Source organism: Macaca nemestrina, chromosome 14, assembly GCF_043159975.1.
Source record: "Macaca nemestrina isolate mMacNem1 chromosome 14, mMacNem.hap1, whole genome shotgun sequence".
Lineage (NCBI taxonomy): Eukaryota > Metazoa > Chordata > Mammalia > Primates > Cercopithecidae > Macaca > Macaca nemestrina.
The window spans coordinates 112,314,790-112,335,380 of NC_092138.1; the positions used below are offsets into that span (position 1 = coordinate 112,314,790).

Below are 20,591 nucleotides of genomic sequence, written 5' to 3' on the forward strand. Positions count from 1 at the left end.
TGGGGAGTGGTGCGGCTCTAGTACAGTGCGCAGGCTTTCGTTGGAGATTCTTCATCAGGGCTGGGCTAGGCCCTTGAATCTATTTTTCCTAAAACAGTGATTTCCTAAAGCGAGTGACTCTTGTACAGATGGTCCGCGAACCCCATGGGCCTTCTGCTTTAATCTAAGGACAGTAACCATAAATACCCACCCAGGGGGCGTCTGAAACACAGAACCCAGCTCCCACGAACATGTTTATTTTGCAGTTAATCCAGGCTAAGGGATTTTATCTGAAATGGTTGATAAGAAACACAAGTGCAAATTTAAGCTGCTCTCTGGCACCTGCTCAAAAAAGAAAAACTCTGAAAGTACAAGTGGGCCAAGTCACCTCCTTGCCAGTCAAACACTTTGAACGCTCCTCTGTGAGTCCCCCTAACAGGAGGAAAGACCTTCCTTGCCCTCGTCCCGCCTGGCAGCAGCTCACCCCACTTAGCTTCTGGACTGCCACTTAGTTTTTTATTCTATTTAATTGTTTTTAGACAGAGTCTTGCTCTGTCACCAGGGTGGAGTGCAGTGGTGCAATCTCGGCTCACTGCAACCTCCGCCTCCCAGGTTCAAGTGATTCTTCTGCCTCAGCCTCCCGAGTAGCTGGGACTACAGGCGCCCGCCACCACACCCAGCTAATTTTTGTATTTTTAGTAGAGACGGGGTTTTACCATGTTAGCCAGGATGGTCCTGAACTCCTGGGCTCAAGCCATCCGCCCTCCTTGGCTCCCAAAGTGTTGGGATTACAGGCGTGAGCCAGCGCGCCTGGCCGCATTTGCAATTTCTCTTAGAAGACCTATCCAGTACTTCTTGGCATTTGATTTTTAGCCAACAAAACGGACCCAGTTTCATGCCAGAGATGGGGCTTCTTGTCCATACTTCCTCTGAGGAAGGCCGTGGAGCACCCTGGCTGGAAGGCAGGGACGGTGGATCTCCCATCATAGGCTGCCAGCCGGTCAGATTCCTGTGTGTGCATCCCCATTGCTCTGCCTCAACATCACTCTCTACTTTTCTCCTGGGGAAAGAAGGAGGAGCAATTGGATGGAGGGTGTATCAACCCCCAAACTTCTGCCGTTTTCAAAATGTCTCCCATGGGAAGTTAGTATTCTAAAAAAAAAAAAAAAAAAAAAAAGGTGAGGGCTCTGTGGCCAAATAAGTTTAGGAAGAGTGGATGGGACAAAATTTAACATCTTTTTAGTATAAAAAATACCTTTTTGAGCCTTTAATATGCAGATGTGTTTTGTAAATCAGTAAGAGGAAACAGTCTGCCATTTCCCAAATACGTTTGCCTCGGAACCTTTCTCCTTGGGGTCGGGGTCGTTGGCACTCAGGCTGGGAACCGCTGCCTCGTTGATGTTGCTGGACGGAAGCACAGCTCACTTCCTGCTGGTTGTGTTTCTAACACACATTCCTTTTTTAAAATTGCTTTGTAATAGTAACAATTCACTGGATGTTTACAGCATGCCAGGCACTGACTATGCTAAGCACTTCACTGACATTTTCACATTTCACCCTGCGAGCCACATACTATAACCCACAGCTTTCAGAGGAGAAAATGAGGCTGAGCCAGGAAGCGGTTTGCCCAAGTCTCACAAGAGAATGAGGGGCGGAACTGGCACTGGGGCCCAGGCAGTGCCTCCCTCCCACTCCTGCCAGGCCCTGGCTGGCTACCATTGGATCTCCTGATTCTTCTCCAAGATACCTGTTCATTTCCAAAGAAATCCTGCCTGCTGGTGCCAGCAACATTGCTGAACCCCTTACCGACCAACAGACCACCCTGTGAAAACAAGCCGGTCTTGACATCAGTCAGAGCAAATACGCTGACACCACAAAGTTACCTGTCCCTTGCTTCCTCTCGCCTGTCTGTATCTGTGACGGTGATCTGTCTAAAACGGCAGCCCAGGGGGCTGGACAGAGGCCGGGCCTGTCTAGCTTATGTTGGTGTGAACCACGCACAGATGGGGGTTTGCGGGTCCTGACGAGGACGCCAGGGTGGGAGCAGCTGGCTCCACACCCTTCAGCTGTGTCATCTGCCCTTCCTCTGCTGTCTCCTCCAGGGTCTGGCTTTGAGGCTTGCCAGAGTCCCACCAGAGGTCGGGCCACAGGCCCACTGAGGTGGCAGTTGCTGCATTGTTATAAATAGAAGCCCATCCATACCACAGCCCCGGCCGGCCGGAGATTCTCTGCATTGTTTTCGGGCCTAGATTGCCAGCTGCAGAGGCCACAGGCAGGGGTGGGGGGAGCGAGTGGGCTGTGGATGGAAGGCGGGACACATGAGACGAGCCGAGCCCGGCCCTGGCTGGAGGTGACCTCACCTTGCTGGTATCTTGGCCCATGAGGGTGCAGAAGCAGCTTTGCTTTGTGGCCCGTCGGATGTTGGCTTTCTCAACCTCGCCTAGTGCCTTTCCATCTGGAAGGCTAGAAGGGGACTTGGCTGCCGTGCAGCCCTCACAGTGCCCGCAGGCCCTCCTGTCTGGCCCTTCTCCATCTCCTGCCCCTCTCTGCGTCTCATCTCCCTGCGGTTCTCCAGGCCCCTCTGCACTTTCTCTGCTCCTCAAATGGCCCATTCTCCTCCTCGCCACGGGACCGCTCCATTCTCTGTCCCTTCCTGCTCATCCTGCAGGTCTCCGTTTAAGCGCCACCTCCCTCCCGCAGAGCCTTCCTGGTGGGCTGACCCGCTCACAGGCACCGGCTGCCTTTGTGTGCTCCTGCCCTGCTGCGCTGCTGTTTTGAGGCCTCCATCGCAATTGTAATTGCTCGTGTAGTCCGTGGTTTCATTCATTTATCTAGTCCGTCCCAGCAACGGGCAGCTCCGTGAGGGCAGTGCCAGGACAGAGCAAGAGTCAGGAACTGTTGATAAATGACTCACAGCACGACTTCCTAGAAAGAAGCCAAGACTTGTTCAAAAGCCAGACCCCCGCAGGAGATGACAAGGGGTAGCGAGTATTCAGACAGCCCAAGGGCACAGGGCCAGCTAATGGCACCAGAGCTGCACAGCAAGACCAGGGCTCCCCTACCCTGCCCAGGGATCCTCTGGGTCTCATCCCAGGAACGCACTAGGGCAGGGCAGCCAGGTGAGGGGTGAAGAGTGCAGACTGGGTGCAGGAGGCCCTCCTCTGAGACTCACCAGCTGGAGCAAGTCATCCCATCTGCCCCCAGTGAAAATGGGGCAGGTGCCGTGTGCCTCATGGGGCAGGGCTTGCACGGGGCTCAGGGCAGAGCCTGGCACAGTCACTGGGGTGCTCACGGTGGCTTCCCTGCCTTCACAGGGAGAGACACAGACCCCAGTGTTCCACAAAGTCTTCCCTGATCCCACAGCTGACCGGCAGCACTCACTTCAGGAATGGGGCTCAGGGACCCGCAAAGGTCCAGCCTGGGTGACAGAGTGAGACTGCCAAAAAAAAAAATCAAGACAGTAGACATCAGACAAGGAAGGACAGTGATCCCCAAGATTCAAGAAACTAATGAACAAGCCATATAATTGCCCCAGTTACCGCCTGGAGAAAGTGTCCAGATCACAGGGCATGGAAGGAGAGCCCAAGAGGAGCCCGGCAGTCTCCCGGAGTTTACAAAGCAGATGACTGGGGAGCAGAGGGCCTCACACAGAACTCTGGACCCTTGCGGAGGGTCCTCTCGAGTATTCAACCGAGTACTGCTCAGTTTGATACATGTGAGGAAATCCTGAGTCTAGAGAAGGAAAACAACATGAAAGGATTAGAGGCAAACTCTTCAGAACTCTAGGGCGAAGAATAGTGCCTCTTCCTGCCGGCCGAAGTGGAAAGCCTCATAAATCACTTCGCACTGGATACAGTGCTCAGAAACGGTTTGCCTCGGTGCTGGGAGAATATGAGTCCTACCCAGAATGCCGCTTGGATCTCACAATGCTTAAAAGCAAGACCCAAACAAATCAAACCATTTCCAAGTAAGAATCCAGAACAAAGCCCAAGGAGCACATAGGAATACAAAAGCACCCTGTAATGGGCGGCTGTCAAAGGTAGCAAAAGGGCGGGCCCTGGTGCACAGTGGCTGAGGCCATCTCCTGGGCTGCCTGGCCATCACAGCCAAACAGGTACTGCTGGACCAAGAGGTGGTGGCCCTGGGTGGCAAGGGCATCAATGTTTCTAGCAATTTCTACAGAAACAAGTGAAAGTGCCTATCCTTCCCCTGCAAGTGGATGAATGCCAAACTTTCTGGCAGCCCCTACCACTTCCAGGCCCCCAGCCACCTCTTTAGGCAGACAGTGTGGGGCGTGCTGTCCTTAAGACTAAGCGAGGCCTGCCGGGCATGGTGGCTCTTGCCTGTAATCCCAGAACTTTTAAGCTGAGGCAGGTGAATCACCTGAGGTCAGGTGTTTAAGACCAGCCTTGGCCAAGATGGTGAAACCTCATCTCTACTAAAAATACAAAAATTAGCCAGGTGTGGTAGTGGGCGCCTGTAATCCCAGCTACTCAGGAGGCTGAGGCAGGAGAATTGCTTAAACCCGGGAGGAGGAGGTTGCAGTGAGCCAAGATCTCACCACTCCACTCCAGCCTGGGCGACAGAGCAAGATGCTGTCTCAAAAAAAAAAAAAAAAAAAAAAAAAGACTGGCCAGGCACAGTGGCTCACACCTGTAATCCTAGCATTTTGGGAGGCCAAGGCAGGCAGATTACAAGATCAGAAGTTCGAGACCAGCCTGGCCAACATGGTGAAACCCCGTCTCTACTAAGAATACAAAAATTAGCTGGGCGTGGTGGCAGGTGCCTGTAATCCCACATACTCGGGAGGCTGAGGCAGGAGAATCACTTGAATCAGGGAGGCAGAGGTTGCAGTGTGCCGAGATCATGCCACTGTACTCCAGCCTGGGCAATAAGAGCTAAACTCCGTCTCAAAAGAATTTTTTAATTTAAATTTAAAAAGACTAAGTGCGGTCAGGCTGCCCTAGACCACCTCCAAGTGTCTGATGGGATCCCACCACCCTATGACAAGAAAAAGCGGGGCTGGGCACGGTGGCTCACGCCTGTAATCCTAACACTTTGGGAGGCTGAGGCAGGCGGATCACAAGATTGGGAGATTGAGACCATCCTGACTAACACGGTGAAACCCCATCTCTACCAAAAATACAAAAAGAAATTAGCTGGGCGTGGTGGTGAGCACCTGTAGTCCCAGCTACTCGGGAGGCTGAAGTGGGAGAATGACGTGAACCCGGGAGGCGGAGCTTGCAGTGAGCTGAGATCACGCCACTGCACTCCAGCCTGGGCGACAGAGTGAGACTCCATCTCAGAAAAAAAAAGAAAAAGAAAAAGCGGAGGGTGGTTCCCGCTGCCGTTAAGGCTGTGTTTCAAGCCTCTAAGGTCTGCACACCTGGAGCGCCTGGCTCACAAGGTTGCCTGGAAGTACCAGGTGGTGACAGCCACCCTGGAGAAGAGGAAGGTCAAAATCCACTACCAGAAGAAGAAACAGCTCATGAGCCTACAGAAACAGACTAAGGACAGGCACGGTGGCTCATGCCTGTATTCCCAGCACTTTGGGAGATTGAGATGGGTGGATCACTTAAGGTCAGGAGTTTAAGACCAGTCTGACCAACATGGTGAAACCCCGCCTCTACTAAAAATACAAAAATTACCTAGGTGTTGTAGCAAGCACCTATAGTCCCAACTACTAGGGAGGCTAAGGCAGGAGAATCACTTAAACCCAGAAGGTGTGAGGTTGCAGTGAGCCAAGATCATACCACTGCACTCCAGCCTGGGCCACAGAACGAGGCTGCATCTAAAAAAAAACCAAAAACAAAACAAAAAAGTCCTGCTTGGGTGGGGTGCAAGAGCTCACCGCTGTAATCCTTGCACTTTGGGAGGCTGAGGCAGGAGGATCATTTGATTCCAGGAGTTCAAGACCAGCCTGGGCAACCTAGGGAAATCCTGTCTTTACAAAAAAAAAAAAAAAAGAAAATCAAAATATTAGCTGGGCATAGTAGCATGTGCCTGTAGTCCCAGGAGTCAGGAGACTGAGGTAGGAGGATTGCTTGAGCCCAGGAGGTTGAGGCTACAGTGAGCTGTGATGGCACCACTGTACTCCAGCCTGGACACCAGATGGAAACCTTGTCTCAAAAAATAATAATAATAAATATAAACTTCCCACTTAGTCATATACTATATCTGCAGCTGCTAGAATGTGAGAAAGTGGCCAGGCACAGTGGCTCACGCCTGTAATCTCAGCACTTTGGGAGGCCAAGGTGGGCAGATCACTTGAGGTCAGGAGTTCAAGACCAGCCTGGCTAACATGGTGAAACCCCATTTCTACTAAAAATACAAAAAATTAGCCGGGCGTGCAAAGAAGCAAAGAAATATAATCTATAATGGGAAAACTCAAACAATTGAGATGGGCCCAGAAATGATGCAGATTAAAAAATTAGCAGTCAGAAACGTTAAAACCATGATCACAACTGTACTCTGTATTTCCAAGAAGCTAGAGGAAAGATTAAACATATTGGATAGAGGCATAGAAGAGATACAACAGATCCCAACTTGTAGAGATGAAAATGATGGTATCTGAGAAACACCTGGGAGAGATTAATAGGCTATTATGCATGACAGAGGAAAAGATGAGTGAACTTGACTTGAAGGCATAGTGATAGAAACTCCCCAAAATGAACCACCACAGAGAGAAGACTGAACACATTTGGAACAGAACATCAGTAAATGGTGGGACAACTTTGAGTGGCCTAATATACGTGTAATTGGAGTCCCTGAAAAAAAGATGGAAAGAAAAATACAAAAAGATCAGAAATGGTAACTACATGAGTAAATGTAAAGATTGGGGTATAGGGGCTTTTCTAAATGTCTTTAAACAATAACTGTTGAAAGCAAAAATAATAACAATGTACTGTGGGTTTTATGATATATGTGGGAAAATGTAGTATGACAACAGCTGGGCATGGTGGCTCATGCCTGTAATCCCAGCACTTTGGGAGGCCAAGGCGGGTGGATCATCTGAGATTGGGAGTTTGAGACCAGCCTGGCCAACATGGTGAAACCTCATCTCTACTAAAACTACAAAAATTAGCCAGGCATGGTGGCAGGTGCCTGTATCTAGCTACTCTCAGGAGGCTGAGGAGGTTGCAGTGTGCCAAGATTGCCCCATTGCACTCCAGACTGGGTGACAGAGTGAGACTCCATCCCCCCCCCAAAAAAAAGGATATAAAAAACCCTAAAGCAAGCACTAAAATAACACAACAAAGAGTTATAGCTAATAAGCCAACAAAAGGTATATAATAAAATCACAAAAACTCATCCAAATGAAAGCAGAAAATGACAGGGATAAAAAGGAAGAAAGAGCAGATAGGAGAAAGAGAAAACAGTGAGATGATTGATTTAAAGTCAACCATATCAATAATCACATAAAATAGAAATGGTCAAAAAAAGCAAGACTCGGGTATATGCTGCCTACAAGAAACTAATTTCAAGTATGACACAAATAGATTAAAAAGAAAACAATGGGAAAAGAGTTACGCTAATGCCAACTATTTTTGAAAGCTGGAGTAGCTGTATTTATATCAGATAAAGTAGATTTCAGAGCAAAGAACATTGTCAGGGATAAACACGGTCATTTCATAATGTATCAATTCAGGAAGAGAACAGGAGTCCTAAGTGTTTCTGTACCTAATAGCAGAGTTTTAAAATACATGAAGTGAAGCCATTAGAATTACAAGGAGAAATAGATATATCCAGAGGTTTCAACAGCCCTGTCTCAATCTTTGTATTTATTTATTTATTTTTTTGAGGCAGGGTCTCACTCTGTCACCCAGGCTGGAGTGCAGTCGTGCACTCTCAGCTCACCATAACGTCCGCCTCCTGGGCTCAAGCAATCCTCCCACCTCAGCCTCCCAAGTAGCTGGGACTACAGGAGCACACCACCATGCCTGGCTAATTTTTGCATTTTTTGTAGAGAAGGGTGTTTGCCACGTGGCCCAGGCTGGTCTCAAACTCCTAGACTCAAGCAGCCCTCCCACCTCGGCCTCCTAAAGTGCTGGGATTACAGGCAGGAGTCATTGAACCCCACCCTGTCTCAAAAATTGACAACCCAAATAGACAGAAAATAAGTCAGAATATAGAAGACTTGAACAATGCTATCAACACACTTTGAACCTAACTAACATTGGTAGAACACTCCACCCAGCATCAGTAGAATATGTGTTCTTTTCAAGCGCACACAAATAGGAAGGCCATATTCTAAATCATAAAACAAGTCTCAATGACATTAAAAGGATTCAACTTACACAAAATATGTTCTCTGACCACAATGGAATTAAATCAGAAATCAATAACAGAAAGACAACCAGAAAAATCTCCAACTATTTGGAGGCTAAATAACACATTATTTAAAAAAAGGAACTTAGAAAATATTTTAACAATGAAAAATGAAAACATGACATCACAATTTGAGGTGCTAAAGTAGTACTTGCAGGGCAATTCATAGCACTAAATGCCTATATTAAAATAAGAAAAAGTGCCGGGTGCAGTGGCTCATGCCTATAATTCCAGCACGTTGGAAGGCCGAGGTAAGTGGATCACCTGAGGTCAGGAGTTCAAGGCCAGCCTGGCCAACATGGTGAAACCCCATCTCCACTAAAAATACAAAAATTAGCCAGGCATGGTGGCAGGCGCCTGTAATCCCAACTACTTGGGAGGCTGAGGCAGGAGAATCGCTTGAACCCAGGAGGCAGAGGTTGCAGTGAGCCGAGATTGTGCCATTGCACTCCAGCCTGGGTGACAAGAGTGAGACTCCATCTAAAACAAAACAAAACAAAAAAACAAAAAATTAGCTGGGCATGGTGGTGCATACCTCTAGTCCCAGCCACTAGGGAGGCTGAGGCACGAGATTCGCTGAACCCAGGAGGCGAACGTTGCAGCGAGCTGAGATTGCGCCACTGCACTCCAGCCTGGGTGACAGAGTGAGACTCTGTCTCAAAGATGAAAAATAAAATAATAAAATAAAGAAAAAAGCTATCTTAGGAACTACAGAAAGAAAAATAAAAAATAACAAGAAAGGAAATCATAAAGATCAGAGCAGAAATCAATGATGTAAACAAAACAAGACAAAAATAGGAAACAAATAATAAAATCAAAAGGTGTTTCTTTGAAAAAATTAATTAAACTCTAGCCAGACTGATCAGGAAAAAAGAGATAAGATACAGATTACCAATGTCAAGGAAGGAGATGGACAATGTCACTACAGATTCCTTGGATATTAAAAAGAACATCAGGGAAATATGTATGTTTCTATTAAAATCAACTTCAATGAAATAGACAAATGACTTGAAAACAACAATTATCCAAGTTCACTCAGCAAGAAATAACTGGTGTATCCCTCTACCTATTAAAGAAATTGAATTTATTGTCAAAAACTTTCTCATAAGGAAAACTCTTGGCCCAGATGGCTTCTCTGGTGAATTCTACCAAACCTAGAATTCTTCCTTAAGGAAGAAATAATATTAATTATATGCAAACTCTTCCAGAAAATTCAAGAGAAGAGAGTACTTCCCAATTCATTCTATGACCACTAGCATTACTGTGACACTAAAACCTAACATATAAGAAAAGAAAACTACAAACAAATATCCATCAAGATTGATGGGAAAACTCTTATTTTATTTTATTTAAAGAAATTTTTTCTTCCTACAAGATGCCAAACAGAAAAATTCTTTTTTTTTTTTTTTTTTTTTTTTTTTTTGAGACGGAGTCTCGCTCTGTAGCCCAGGCTGGAGTGCAGTGGCTGGATCTCAGCTCACTGCAAGCTCCACCTCCCAGATTCACACCATTCTCCGGCCTCAGCCTCCCGAGTAGCTGGGACTACAGGCGCCCGCCACCTCGCCCAGCTAGTTTTTTGTATTTCTTAGTAGAGACGGGGTTTCACCGTGTTAGCCAGGATGGTCTCGATCTCCTGACCTCGTGATCCACCCGTCTCGGCCTCCCAAAGTGCTGGGATTACAGGCTTGAGCCGCAGCGCCTGGCCAAACAGAAAAATTCTTAACAAGCTTTGAGCAATCAAATCCAATAATTTATAAAATCTATAACACTTAATGACCAAGTGAGGTTTATTCCAGAAATTCAAGGTTGATTCAACATTTGAAAATCAATCCATGCAGTTCACCATATTAACAGAGTAAAAATTTTTTTAAAAATGATTATCTCAATAAATACAGGAAAAGCATTTGATAAAACCCAATGTCCATTCTTGATAAAAAACTCTCAGCAAACTAGATATTGAAGGGAACTTCCTCCACTCTATAAAAGGCATCTAAGATAAATATACTGTTAACATCGTACTTAATGGTGAAGATAGAGTGCTTTCACCCCAAGACAGGGAACAAGGCAAGAATATCCATTCTCACCACTTCCATTCACATTGCACGTGAGGTTCTAGCCGATGCCCTTAGGCAAGGAAAAGAAACGAAAGGCATGTAGATTAGAAAGAAGATGTAAAACAGGCTTTACATGCAGATAACATAATCATCTATTTAGAAAATCCTGTGAAATCTAGGGAAAAAGTTATTTTCAAGACAGTTTCAGTCTGTCCCCCAGGCTAGAGTGCAATGACGTGATCTCGGCTGACTGCAACCTCCACTTCCTGGGATCAAGCAATTCTTGGGCCTCAGCCTCCAGAGTGGCTGGGATTACAGGCATGCGTCACCACACCCAGCTAATTTTTGTATTTTTAGTAGAGATGGGGTTTTGCCATGTTGGCCAGGCTGTTCTGGAACTACTGACCTCAAGTGATTGCGATTCGTCTGCCTCTCCCTCCCAAAGTATGGGAATTTGAGGCGTAAGCCACTAAACTCGGCCAGAAAAAGCTATTAAAACTAGTAAGTAACTTAAAAAGTCTTCACAATACAAGCTCAATAAACAGAAAACAATTGTCCTTCCAAATACTAACAATAAAAAATCAGAAATTGGAATTCAAAATTCCAATATCATTTACAATAGCAACAAAAATACGATTTGCCTAAGTATAAATCTAACAAAAGATGTGCGGCCAGGCGCGGTGGCTCACTCCTGTAATCCCAGCACTTGGGGAGGCCAAAGTGGGCGGATCACGAGGTCAGGAGATCGAGACCATCCTGGCTAACACGGTGAAACCCCATCTCTACTAAAAATACAAAACAAACTAGCCGGGCGTGGTGGCGGCACCTGTAGTCCCAGCTACTCGGGAGGCTGAGGCAGGAGAACGGCGTGAACCTGGGAGCGGAGGTTGCAGTGAGCCGAGATCGTGCCACTGCACTCCAGCCTGGGCGAAAGAGCAAGACTCCATCTCAAAAAAAAAAAAACAAAAACAGATGTGCAAGACCGTAGACTGTACACCAAAAACTACAAAACATCGCTGATTGAAATGAAAGAACACCTAAATAAACGGGGGACACACAGTCTTGAATCAGAGCATTCAATATTGTTAAGTTGCCACTTCTCTCCAAATTGACCTATAGATTCAATGTAGTCCCAATCAAAATCAAAATCCCGACAGACTTTTGTTTTGTTTTGGTAGCTGATTCTAAAATTCATATGGAGCTGCAAAGGAGCTATAAATATTTCGGCCGGGCGCGGTGGCTCAAGCCTGTAATCCCAGCACTTTGGGAGGCCGAGACGGGCAGATCACGAGGTCAGGAGATTGAGACCATCCTGGCTAACATGGTGAAACCCCGTCTCTATTAAGAAATACAAAAAACTAGCCGGGCGAGGTGGCGGGCGCCTGTAGTCCCAGCTACTCGGGAGGCTGAGGCAGGAGAATGGCCTGAACCCGGGAGGCGGAGCTTGCAGTGAGCTGAGATCCGGCCACTGCACTCCAGCCTGGGTGACAGAGCGAGACTCCCTCTCAAAAAAAAAAAAAAAAGAAAAAGAAAAAAAAAGGAGCTATAAATATTTCATAAAATTTTGGAAAAGAAGAACAAAGTTTGAGGACTTACACTTCTTTTAAGACATTACAAAATTTGGCCAGGTGCAGTGGCTCACGCCTGTAATCCCAGCACTTTGGGAAGATGGAGGGGGAGCCAATCATTTGAGGTCAGGAGTTCAAGACCAGCCTGGTCAACATGGTGAAACCCTGTCTCTGCTAAAAATACAAAAATTGGCTAGGGGTGATGGTGCACGCCTGTAGTCCCAGCTACTCAGGAGGCTGAAACAGGAGAATCACTTGAACCCGGGAAGCGAAGGTTGCAGTAAGCCGAGTTCGTGCCATTGCACTCCAGCCTGGGAGACGGATGGAGATTCTATCTCAAAATAAATAAATAAATAAATAAATAAATAAATAAATAATATATATATATATGTATTTTACTAAAATAGTACATGTACTTCCAAAATATATACAACTATTATTTTAAAAGACATATTATAAAGCTACATTATTCAAGACCATGTGGTCCTGGTGTCAAGATTTAAATAAACATAGGTTAATTGTACAGAACAGAACATCCAGAAATACATCCGCATGTATCTGGTCACTTGATTTTCGACAAAGGTGGAAGGTGACACAGCAAGAAAGGACAGGCTTTGCAACAAAAGCTGCCGGGACGATAAAGTCTCCAAGTGCCAAAAAGAGAACTTTGACTCCTGCCCTGCACATACAAAACTGACTCAAAATGGACCATAGACATCAATGTAAAATCTAAAACTATTGAAGAAAACATAGGAGAAAATCTTTGTAATCTTGGATTAAACAAAGATTTCTTAGACCAAAAGCATAATCCATAAAAGAAAGTATTAATAGCTGGGTGCAGTGGCTCTTGCCTATAATCCCAGCACTTTGGGAGGCCAAGGTGGGAGGACTGAACTTAGATGTTTGAGACCAGCCTGGCCAATGTGGCGAAACCCCATCTCTACTAAAAATACAAAAATTAGGCTGGGCACGGCGGCTCACACCTGTAATCCCAGTGCTTTGGGAGGCCAAGGCAGGCAGATCATGAGGTCAGGAGTTCAAGACCAGCCTGGCCAACACGGTGAAACCCTGTCTCTACCAAAAATACAAAAAGTTAGCCAGGCGTGGTGGCAGGTGCCTGTAATCTAAGCTACTCTGGAGGCTGAGGCAGGAGAATCGCTTAAACCTGGGAGGCGGAGGTTGCAGTGAGTCGAGACCACACCACTGCACTCTGGCCTGAGCAACAGAGCGAGACTTTGTCTCAAAAAAAAAAAAAAAAAAAAAAAAAAAAATTTGCAGGCTTGGTAGCTTGTGCTTGTAGTCCCAGCTACTCCAGAGGCTGAGGCAGGAGAATGGCTTAAGCTCGGAAAGTTGAGGCTACAGTGAATTACAATCATACCACTGCACTCCAGCCAAGACAACACAGCAAGACCCTGTCTCTTAAAAATAAAAATTAAAAAATTATTCACTTTACATAATATATGTCAATTATAGCTAAACAAAGCTGTTTTTTTTTTTTAAAGAGTTTGAGCAACATCACGTCCCCTACTCCTACTCTTAAGACTTAGGCTAGGCACAGTGGCTCACTCCTGTAATCCCCGCACTTTGTGAGGCTGAGGAGGGTGGATCCCCTGAGGTCAGGAGTTCGAGACCAGCCTGGCCAACATGGTGAAACCCTGTCTCTACTAAAAGTACAAAAATTAGCCAGGCGTGGTGGCGTGTGCCTGTAATCCCAGCTACTCAGGAGACTGAGTTAGGAGAATTGCTTGAACTAGGGAGGCAGAGGTTGCAGTGAGCTGAGATGCGCCACTGAACTCCAGTGTACTCCAGCCCAGGTGACAGAGTGAGACTCCCTCTCAAACAAAAAAAAAAAAGGGCAAACTTTTTTTTTTTAGATGGAGTCTCACTCTGTCGCCCGGGCTGGAGTACAGTGGCACATTCTTGGCTCACTGCAAGCTCCGCCTCCCAGATTCACGCCATTCTCCTGCCTCAGCCTCCTGAGTAGCTGAGATTACAGGAGACTGCCACCACCCTGGCTAATTTTTGTATTTTTAGTACAGATGGGGTTTCACCATGTTGGCCAGGCTGGTCTTGAACTCCTGACTTCAGGTGATCCACCTGCCTCGGCCTTTCAAAGTGCTGGGATTACAGGCGTGAGCCACCGCACCCGGCCGCACCTATGCTTTTTTTTTTTTTTTTTTTTTTTGAGACGGAGTCTCACGCTGTTGCCCAGGCTGGAGTGCAGTGGCGCGATCTCGGCTCACTGCAAGCTCTGCCTCCCAGGTTCCCGCCATTCTCCTGCCTCAGCCTCCTGAGTAGCTGGGACTACAGGTGCCCGCCACCGCGCCCGGCTAATTTTTTGTATTTTTAGTAGAGACGGGGTTTCACTGTGGTCTTGATCTCCTGACCTTGTGATCCGCCCGCCTCGGCCTCCCAAAGTGCTGGGATTACAGGCTTGAGCCACCGCACCCGGCCGCACCTATGCTTTTGATGATGGGTCCAATGGCAGTGATTGTGGTTAACACCAATCAAGCCTTAGGCACTGGCTGCTCACCTTGGTCAGGCTGCAACCAGGAAGGAGGCAGCCCACTCTCCAAGGGACACGTGATCCACATGAGCAGCTTGGCCAGGGGCCTTTCTTCCACCCACCTCATCCATCTGCCTCATTTACACCAAGCGGGCACTGGACAGATGCCGTCCAAGGTGCTGCACAGCCCCAAAGTATGTGCGTCCAGCAAGATGGCTTGTTGGGTGGGGGACCTCACCCGTTGTATTATTTTGTTCCCTCAAAGTCTCAGCTAAAATTGGGGCAGCAAATAAAAACTTTTTTGCGGGGAGGAGCGGGGATTGGGTCTCACTGTGTGACCCAGGCTGGAGTGCAGTGGTGCAGTCACAGCTCACTGCAGCCTTGAATTCCTAGGCTCAAGCAATCCTCCTGACTCAGCCTCTAGAGGAGCTGGGATTACAGGCATGCCCCACCACGCTGGGCTAATTTTTTCTATTTTTTGTAGAGATGGGGGTCTTACTATGTAGCCCAGGCTGGTCTCCACTCCTGGGCTCAAGTAATCCTCCTGCCTCGGCCTCCCAAAGTGGTGGGATTACAGGCATGAGCCACGGCGCCCAGTCAAGAAAACCATTTTATCATCCCATTACGAGCTCAGTAACAGCTAACATCTGTTATTGACCTATTGGCGGTTCTGTGCCGAGGGCCTTGCCTGATGACCCCACAGAACTCTCCTCCCTGCGAGGAGAGCGTAACCCTGTCTTGCAGATGAGGAAACTGAGGCTCAGCGGTGCTGCCAAATCACTCGGATTTGCTAAGCGCTTACTCTGGGCTGGGCACTTGTCCAGATGCTCGGGACCATCGGCTTCACGTGCCTCCGCAGTCTTGTGAGGTGAGGAACCACGTCCATCCCCAGTCCGTGTCCCAGGAAACCGAGACCTGAGAGGAAGGGGACTTGCTCAAGGTCACAGCCATAGAGGGACCCCCCGCCCAGGAGAGCTCACATGACCGTCTCCGGCCTCCAGGCCCAACTGCAAGGGGAAGCACCATCCTGGGGAGACCAGAGACCCAGGTCCCCCTCACAGGCGAGGGGCTGGCCCGCGGCCTCTGGCGGAACTTCTGGCCTTCACCGTCTCCGCCAGGTCACTCGTCAATGGCCGGCTGCCTTCTGGAAAGCTGCTGTTGTGAGACAGTGACCCTGGGTGGAGTGAGGCATCCATGGGGGCTCACTCCCAGAGATGGAGGCTGGAGCCCTGAGCAGCAGAGACGCCAGCTGTGCTCGGGTCCTCTGTGGCCCCCAGGGCTGCAGAACAGGGCAGGTCGATTCCCTTGTCACTCCTAAAAGAACATCTGAAGCCCCCAGCAGGCCGGTGTGGGCCCCCCAGTTCCTCCGCTACTCTGGACTCCTCAGCTACTCCTTCCCCAGAGGCTGTCGGACCTGCCTTCCGGCCTCCAGCATATGGAGGTGATGGAGCACAGTTAGGAGGCGCTTCTGTGAACCAGGAGGCGGCCCTCACCACGCAGAAGCTGTGGGCGCCTTTGTCTTGGACTTCCAGCCTCCAGAACTGTGAGGGATTGGCTTCTGTGGTTGATGAGGCATCCGGTCTATGGTTACTTTATTCTAGAGCCAAACTGGGCTGAGGCGATTGTCCATTATCTGTGAATATACTAAAACCGTAGAACCGTACACTTTCTTTTTTTTTTTTTTTTTTGGAGACGGAGTCTCGCTCTGTAGCCCAGGCTGGAGTGCAGTGGCCGGATCTCAGCTCACTGCAAGCTCCGCCTCCCGGGTTCACGCCATTCTCCGGCCTCAGCCTCCCGAGTAGCTGGGACTACAGGCACCTGCCACCTCGCCCGGCTAGTTTTTTGTATTTCTTAGTAGAGACGGGGTTTCACCGTGTTAGCCAGGATGGTCTCAATCTCCTGACCTCGTGATCTGCCCGTCTCGGCCTCCCAAAGTGCTGGGATTACAGGCTTGAGCCACCGCGCCCGGCCAGACCCGTACACTTTCTATTTGCGTTTATTTTGTGAGACAGGGACTCACTGTCGCCCAGCTGGAGTGCAGTGGCACAATCATGGCTCACTACTATGAGCATGTGCCACTGCGCCCGGATAATTTTTTGTTGTTGTTGTTTGCTTTTTGAGACGGAGTCTCACTCTGTCGCCCAGGCTGGAGTGCAGTGGCACAATGTCGGTTCACTGCAACCTCTGCCTCCAGAGTTCAAGCAATTCTCTGACTCAGCCTCCCGAGTAGCTGGGATTACAGGCGCCAGCCATCACGCTCGGCTAATTTTTGTATTTTTATTAGAGACAGGGTTTCTCATCTTGGCCAGGCTGGTCTTGAACTCCTGACCTTGTGATCCACCTGCCTCAGCCTCCCAGAGTGCTGGAGTTACTACAGGGATGAGCCACTGAGTCTGGCCTATGCCTGGCTAATTTTTAAGTGTTTTTGTAGAGATGGGGTCTCACTATGTTGCCCAGGCTGGTCTCAAACTCCTGAGCCCGAGATCCTCCCAATTCAGCCTCCCAAAGTGCTGGGATTACAGGCAGGAGCCACTGCACTGGCCAGAACCTACACTTTTTTTTTTTTTTTTTTTTTTTTTAGATGGAGTCTTTGTCGCCCAGGCTGGAGTGCAGTGGTGCAATCTCACGGCAACCTCTGCCTCCCGGGTTCAAGTGATTCTCCTGCCTCAGCCTCTTGAGTAGCTGGGATTACAGGCATGCGCCACCATGCCCAGCTAATTTTTGTATTTTTTTCAGTAGAGACAGGGTTTCATCATGTTGGCCAGGCTGGTCTTGAACTCCTGACCTCAGGTGATCTGCCTTCCAAAGTGCTGGGATTACAGGTAGGAGCCACCACATCCAGCCAGAACTGTATCCTTTAAATGGGTGAGTTGTGTGGTGTGTGAACTGTATCCCAGTAAAGCTAGGGTAAAGCATTTAAATACATTTGTGTGACTGTCTGACCACCACTCAGTCTGCATTTGTCATGGATGCTGAGAATCCCACATCACTAAGCCAGGCCCCTGTGGTCTAGATGTTGCAGAAGAACTGAGCCGTATTTAGAGAGAAGAGTCCCTGGTCTCTGAGCTAAGCCCTGGTGCTCAGTGGGATTATTCTGGGGGCCCCATTTGCATGTTTAACACGGAGCACAACTGCTACACCCTTGCTGGGCCCCGGACCGTGGAGGACAGGATAAGTGTGCATGTCTCTGGCCTGACGATTAGGAAACTCAGGCATGTGAGGTTGAGCGACAAGCCCGATCTCACTCAGCAAGACAAGTGGCAGCCAGGAATAGTGCAGGGCTCCCAGCTGCATCTGGCCCGCCGTAAACACCCAGCCGCGCCACCCTTCTTCTGTCTGATTAAAAAGGGAACATGAAATTAAGAACCAGGGCTCAGGCTGATGCAGGAAATAATCCTGTCTCTGCATTCCAAGTCGTGCCGTCTGGGCCCAAAGGGAGCTGGGCTGACCTTCGCCAATTCCCATGTTGATTTCGGGTTCACCTCCCTGGACACAGGCACAGAGATGGAGTTCATTCGCTCCAATGTGTTGGCTTGTATTTAACTGTTGCCATTGGTTGGGTGCAGTGGCTCACGCCTGTAATCCCAGCACTTTGGAAGGCCGAGGCAGGCAGATCACCTGAGGTCAGGAGTTCAAGACCAGCCTGGCCAACATGGTGAAGCCCCATCTGTACTAAAAATACAAAAATTAGCTGGGCGTGGTAGGGGGGGCACCTGTAATCCCAGCTTCTCAGGAGGCTGAGACAGAATTGCTTGAACCTGGGAGGCGGAGGTTGCAGTGAACCGACCTTGTACCATTCCACTCCAGCCTGGGCGACAAGAGCAAAACTCCGTCTCAAAAAAAAAAACAAGGCCGGGCGCGGTGGCTCAAGCCTGTAATCCCAGCACTTTGGGAGGCCGAGACGGGCGGATCACAAGGTCAGGAGATCGAGACTATCCTGGCTAACACGGCGAAACCCCGTCTCTACTAAAAAAAAACACAAAAAATTAGCCGGGCGAGGTGGCGGCGCCTGTGGTCCCAGCTACTCGGGAGGCTGAGGCAGGAGAATGGCGGGAACCCGGGAGGCGGAGCTTGCAGTGAGCTGAGATCTGGCCACTGCACTCCAGCCTGGGCGACAGAGCGAGACTCCGTCTCAAAAAAAAAAAAAAAAAAAAAAAGTTTCCATCATCCAAGATCAACAGGGCTGCTAAGGACTTGGACTCAGCATCATGCTGGGGAACCTTAGCAACAGGACGGCTGAGGGCAGTCTGGTAGAACTGGGGTACCAGAAGGCTGGGGTGTCACAGAAGGAGCAGAGACAAAGAATGGGGTCAAAACCCGGGTGTTTGAAACCAGCCCAGCTCTGCAGCTTCCCAGAAAAGTGGCCTTTGGCAAGCCCCTTGGTCCCTTCTGTGGGGCAGCGTCCTCATTGATTGAAAGGGAAGAGCATACTTGAAGGATTAGCAGTGGCAGGAAGGGGCCTGGACAGCACCCACCGGAGCAGCTGGTTGTGCCCTGTGATCTTGATGGGCAATTTTTGGACTGTCACACAGTAAAATATTTACTTTCATCCTATGTCCAGACCCCAACCAGGTGGGAAGCCGTTTCCGTGGCAGTGCCCAAGCAGGATAGAGGATGACCTAGAGAACCACCAAGCCAGAGGCGACAGAAGATCACCTGGGCTGTTAGAAACCTCCGAGGCCCTGCAAGCGCCACAGGCCCTCATACTTTTTATTTATTTATTTATGTTTTAGATGGAGTCGCACTGCGTCACCCAGGCTCTGGAGTGCAGTGGTGCGGTCTCAGCTCACTGCAACCTCTGCCTTCTGGGTTCAAGCGATTCTCCTGCCTCAGCCTCCTGGGTAGCTGGGATTACAGGCACACGCCACCATGCCTGGCTAATTTTTGTATTTTTAGTAGAGACGGGGGTTTCACCATGTTGGTCAGGCTGGTCTCAAACTCTTGACCTCGTGATCCACCCGCCTTGGCCTCCCAAAGTGCTGGGATTACAGGCGTGAGCCACCGCGCCTGGCCAGGCCATCACCTTTTTTGCAGTTCCTGATGAGACCGTCTTCTTTAGGGCCCCAAGAGGGGCTTTCCTGGTTGGCCTCATGGCCCAGCCTACAGCAAGTCTCTGTCCCATTTCAAACAGCCCCAGAGCAGAAGGGGCTCTCCTGAGAAGTGACTTCGAAGGTGGGAGGTGGAGGTGTATGGGGTCGCTGTGCAGCTGCTTCTCCCAGACCCTGGATGTCTCAAGCAGGTGAGCCTCGCCTGGCACAGACAGCTGGCTCTCTTAGGCCTGGATCCTGGAGAGGAACCCATGACAGCTGGGCAGAGTCTACCGTCTGTGCCTCTTCTCCCAGTCTGGACTTCTAAATTTCACCTGCTGTCAGCTGGAGAGGCTAGAGGGCTTCCACTGTGTGACTAAATGCCACTTGGAATCCACTTTACTCACAACCCCCGTCCTTGTACATTTCCCTCTCGAAACTGTTACTCACAGATTCGGCTGCGTCTCCTGTCTCACTGCGCCTCTGCATGAAGGCTTTGTTCTCCTGAGCCCCTGAGCTTCTGAAACCCTGCTGTCAGGTTAGGCCTGCACCCCATTCTCTGTACACACACACGCACACACACACGCACACACACACACACACCCTATGGTCTTTCATGGGCAGAGCTCAGGAGCCGACTCCACACCGAGAAGCCAAACCATGACAGTGAACTGCACCACCCGGAAGCCATCTGCGTGGAGCGCGGCCAGCAATGCCTGTTATGCAATTTCCTGCTTTGCTGTCTCAGCCCCAGGAGGCAGGATGTGAGCGCCGTTGGTTTGCTGCAACGTGGAGAACCCACAGAAGACCCGAATTCTGATGCCCAGAGCGCATGGGGCCTCCCTGTCCCCATGGGGGTGCAGAGAAGCCACTGCCCACCCTGCATGATGAGCCGCCGTGCAGTGGGTGCAGCAGCCGGCCCCTCCTCAAAGGGAAAGAGATGGGCTCATTGTGGGCCAGAAAAAACTGACTGTCCCGAGACTTCCGGGGTGGGGAGGGGGGTGCACTTCCTGCCCGGGGCACCCAGGATTGGGGAGCAGAGGACTGGGACCTTCTCAGTAACAGTCACCAATGTTACTGGACACTGCACATGGCCCAACAGTCTCAGGCTCAAGACTGAGAGTGCACC

General features: G+C 49.2%; 1 long non-coding RNA gene across 2 annotated transcripts; it reads right to left on the minus strand.

Annotated features, from left to right (window-relative positions):
* Positions 1-220: 220 nt before the first annotated feature.
* On the minus strand, positions 221-20,589 carry LOC105464047 (uncharacterized). 2 transcript variants are annotated; one of them, XR_011612893.1, is made up of 4 exons: positions 19,913-20,589; positions 15,238-15,350; positions 11,958-12,260; positions 221-1,131 (listed from the first exon to the last, which is right to left on the minus strand). It is a non-coding gene; the product is annotated as an uncharacterized lncRNA (long non-coding RNA). The 2 variants fall into 2 exon arrangements; XR_976639.3 differs by lacking the exon at positions 11,958-12,260 and having other exon boundaries at positions 19,913-20,552.
* Between the last annotated feature and the right edge of the window lie 2 nt (positions 20,590-20,591).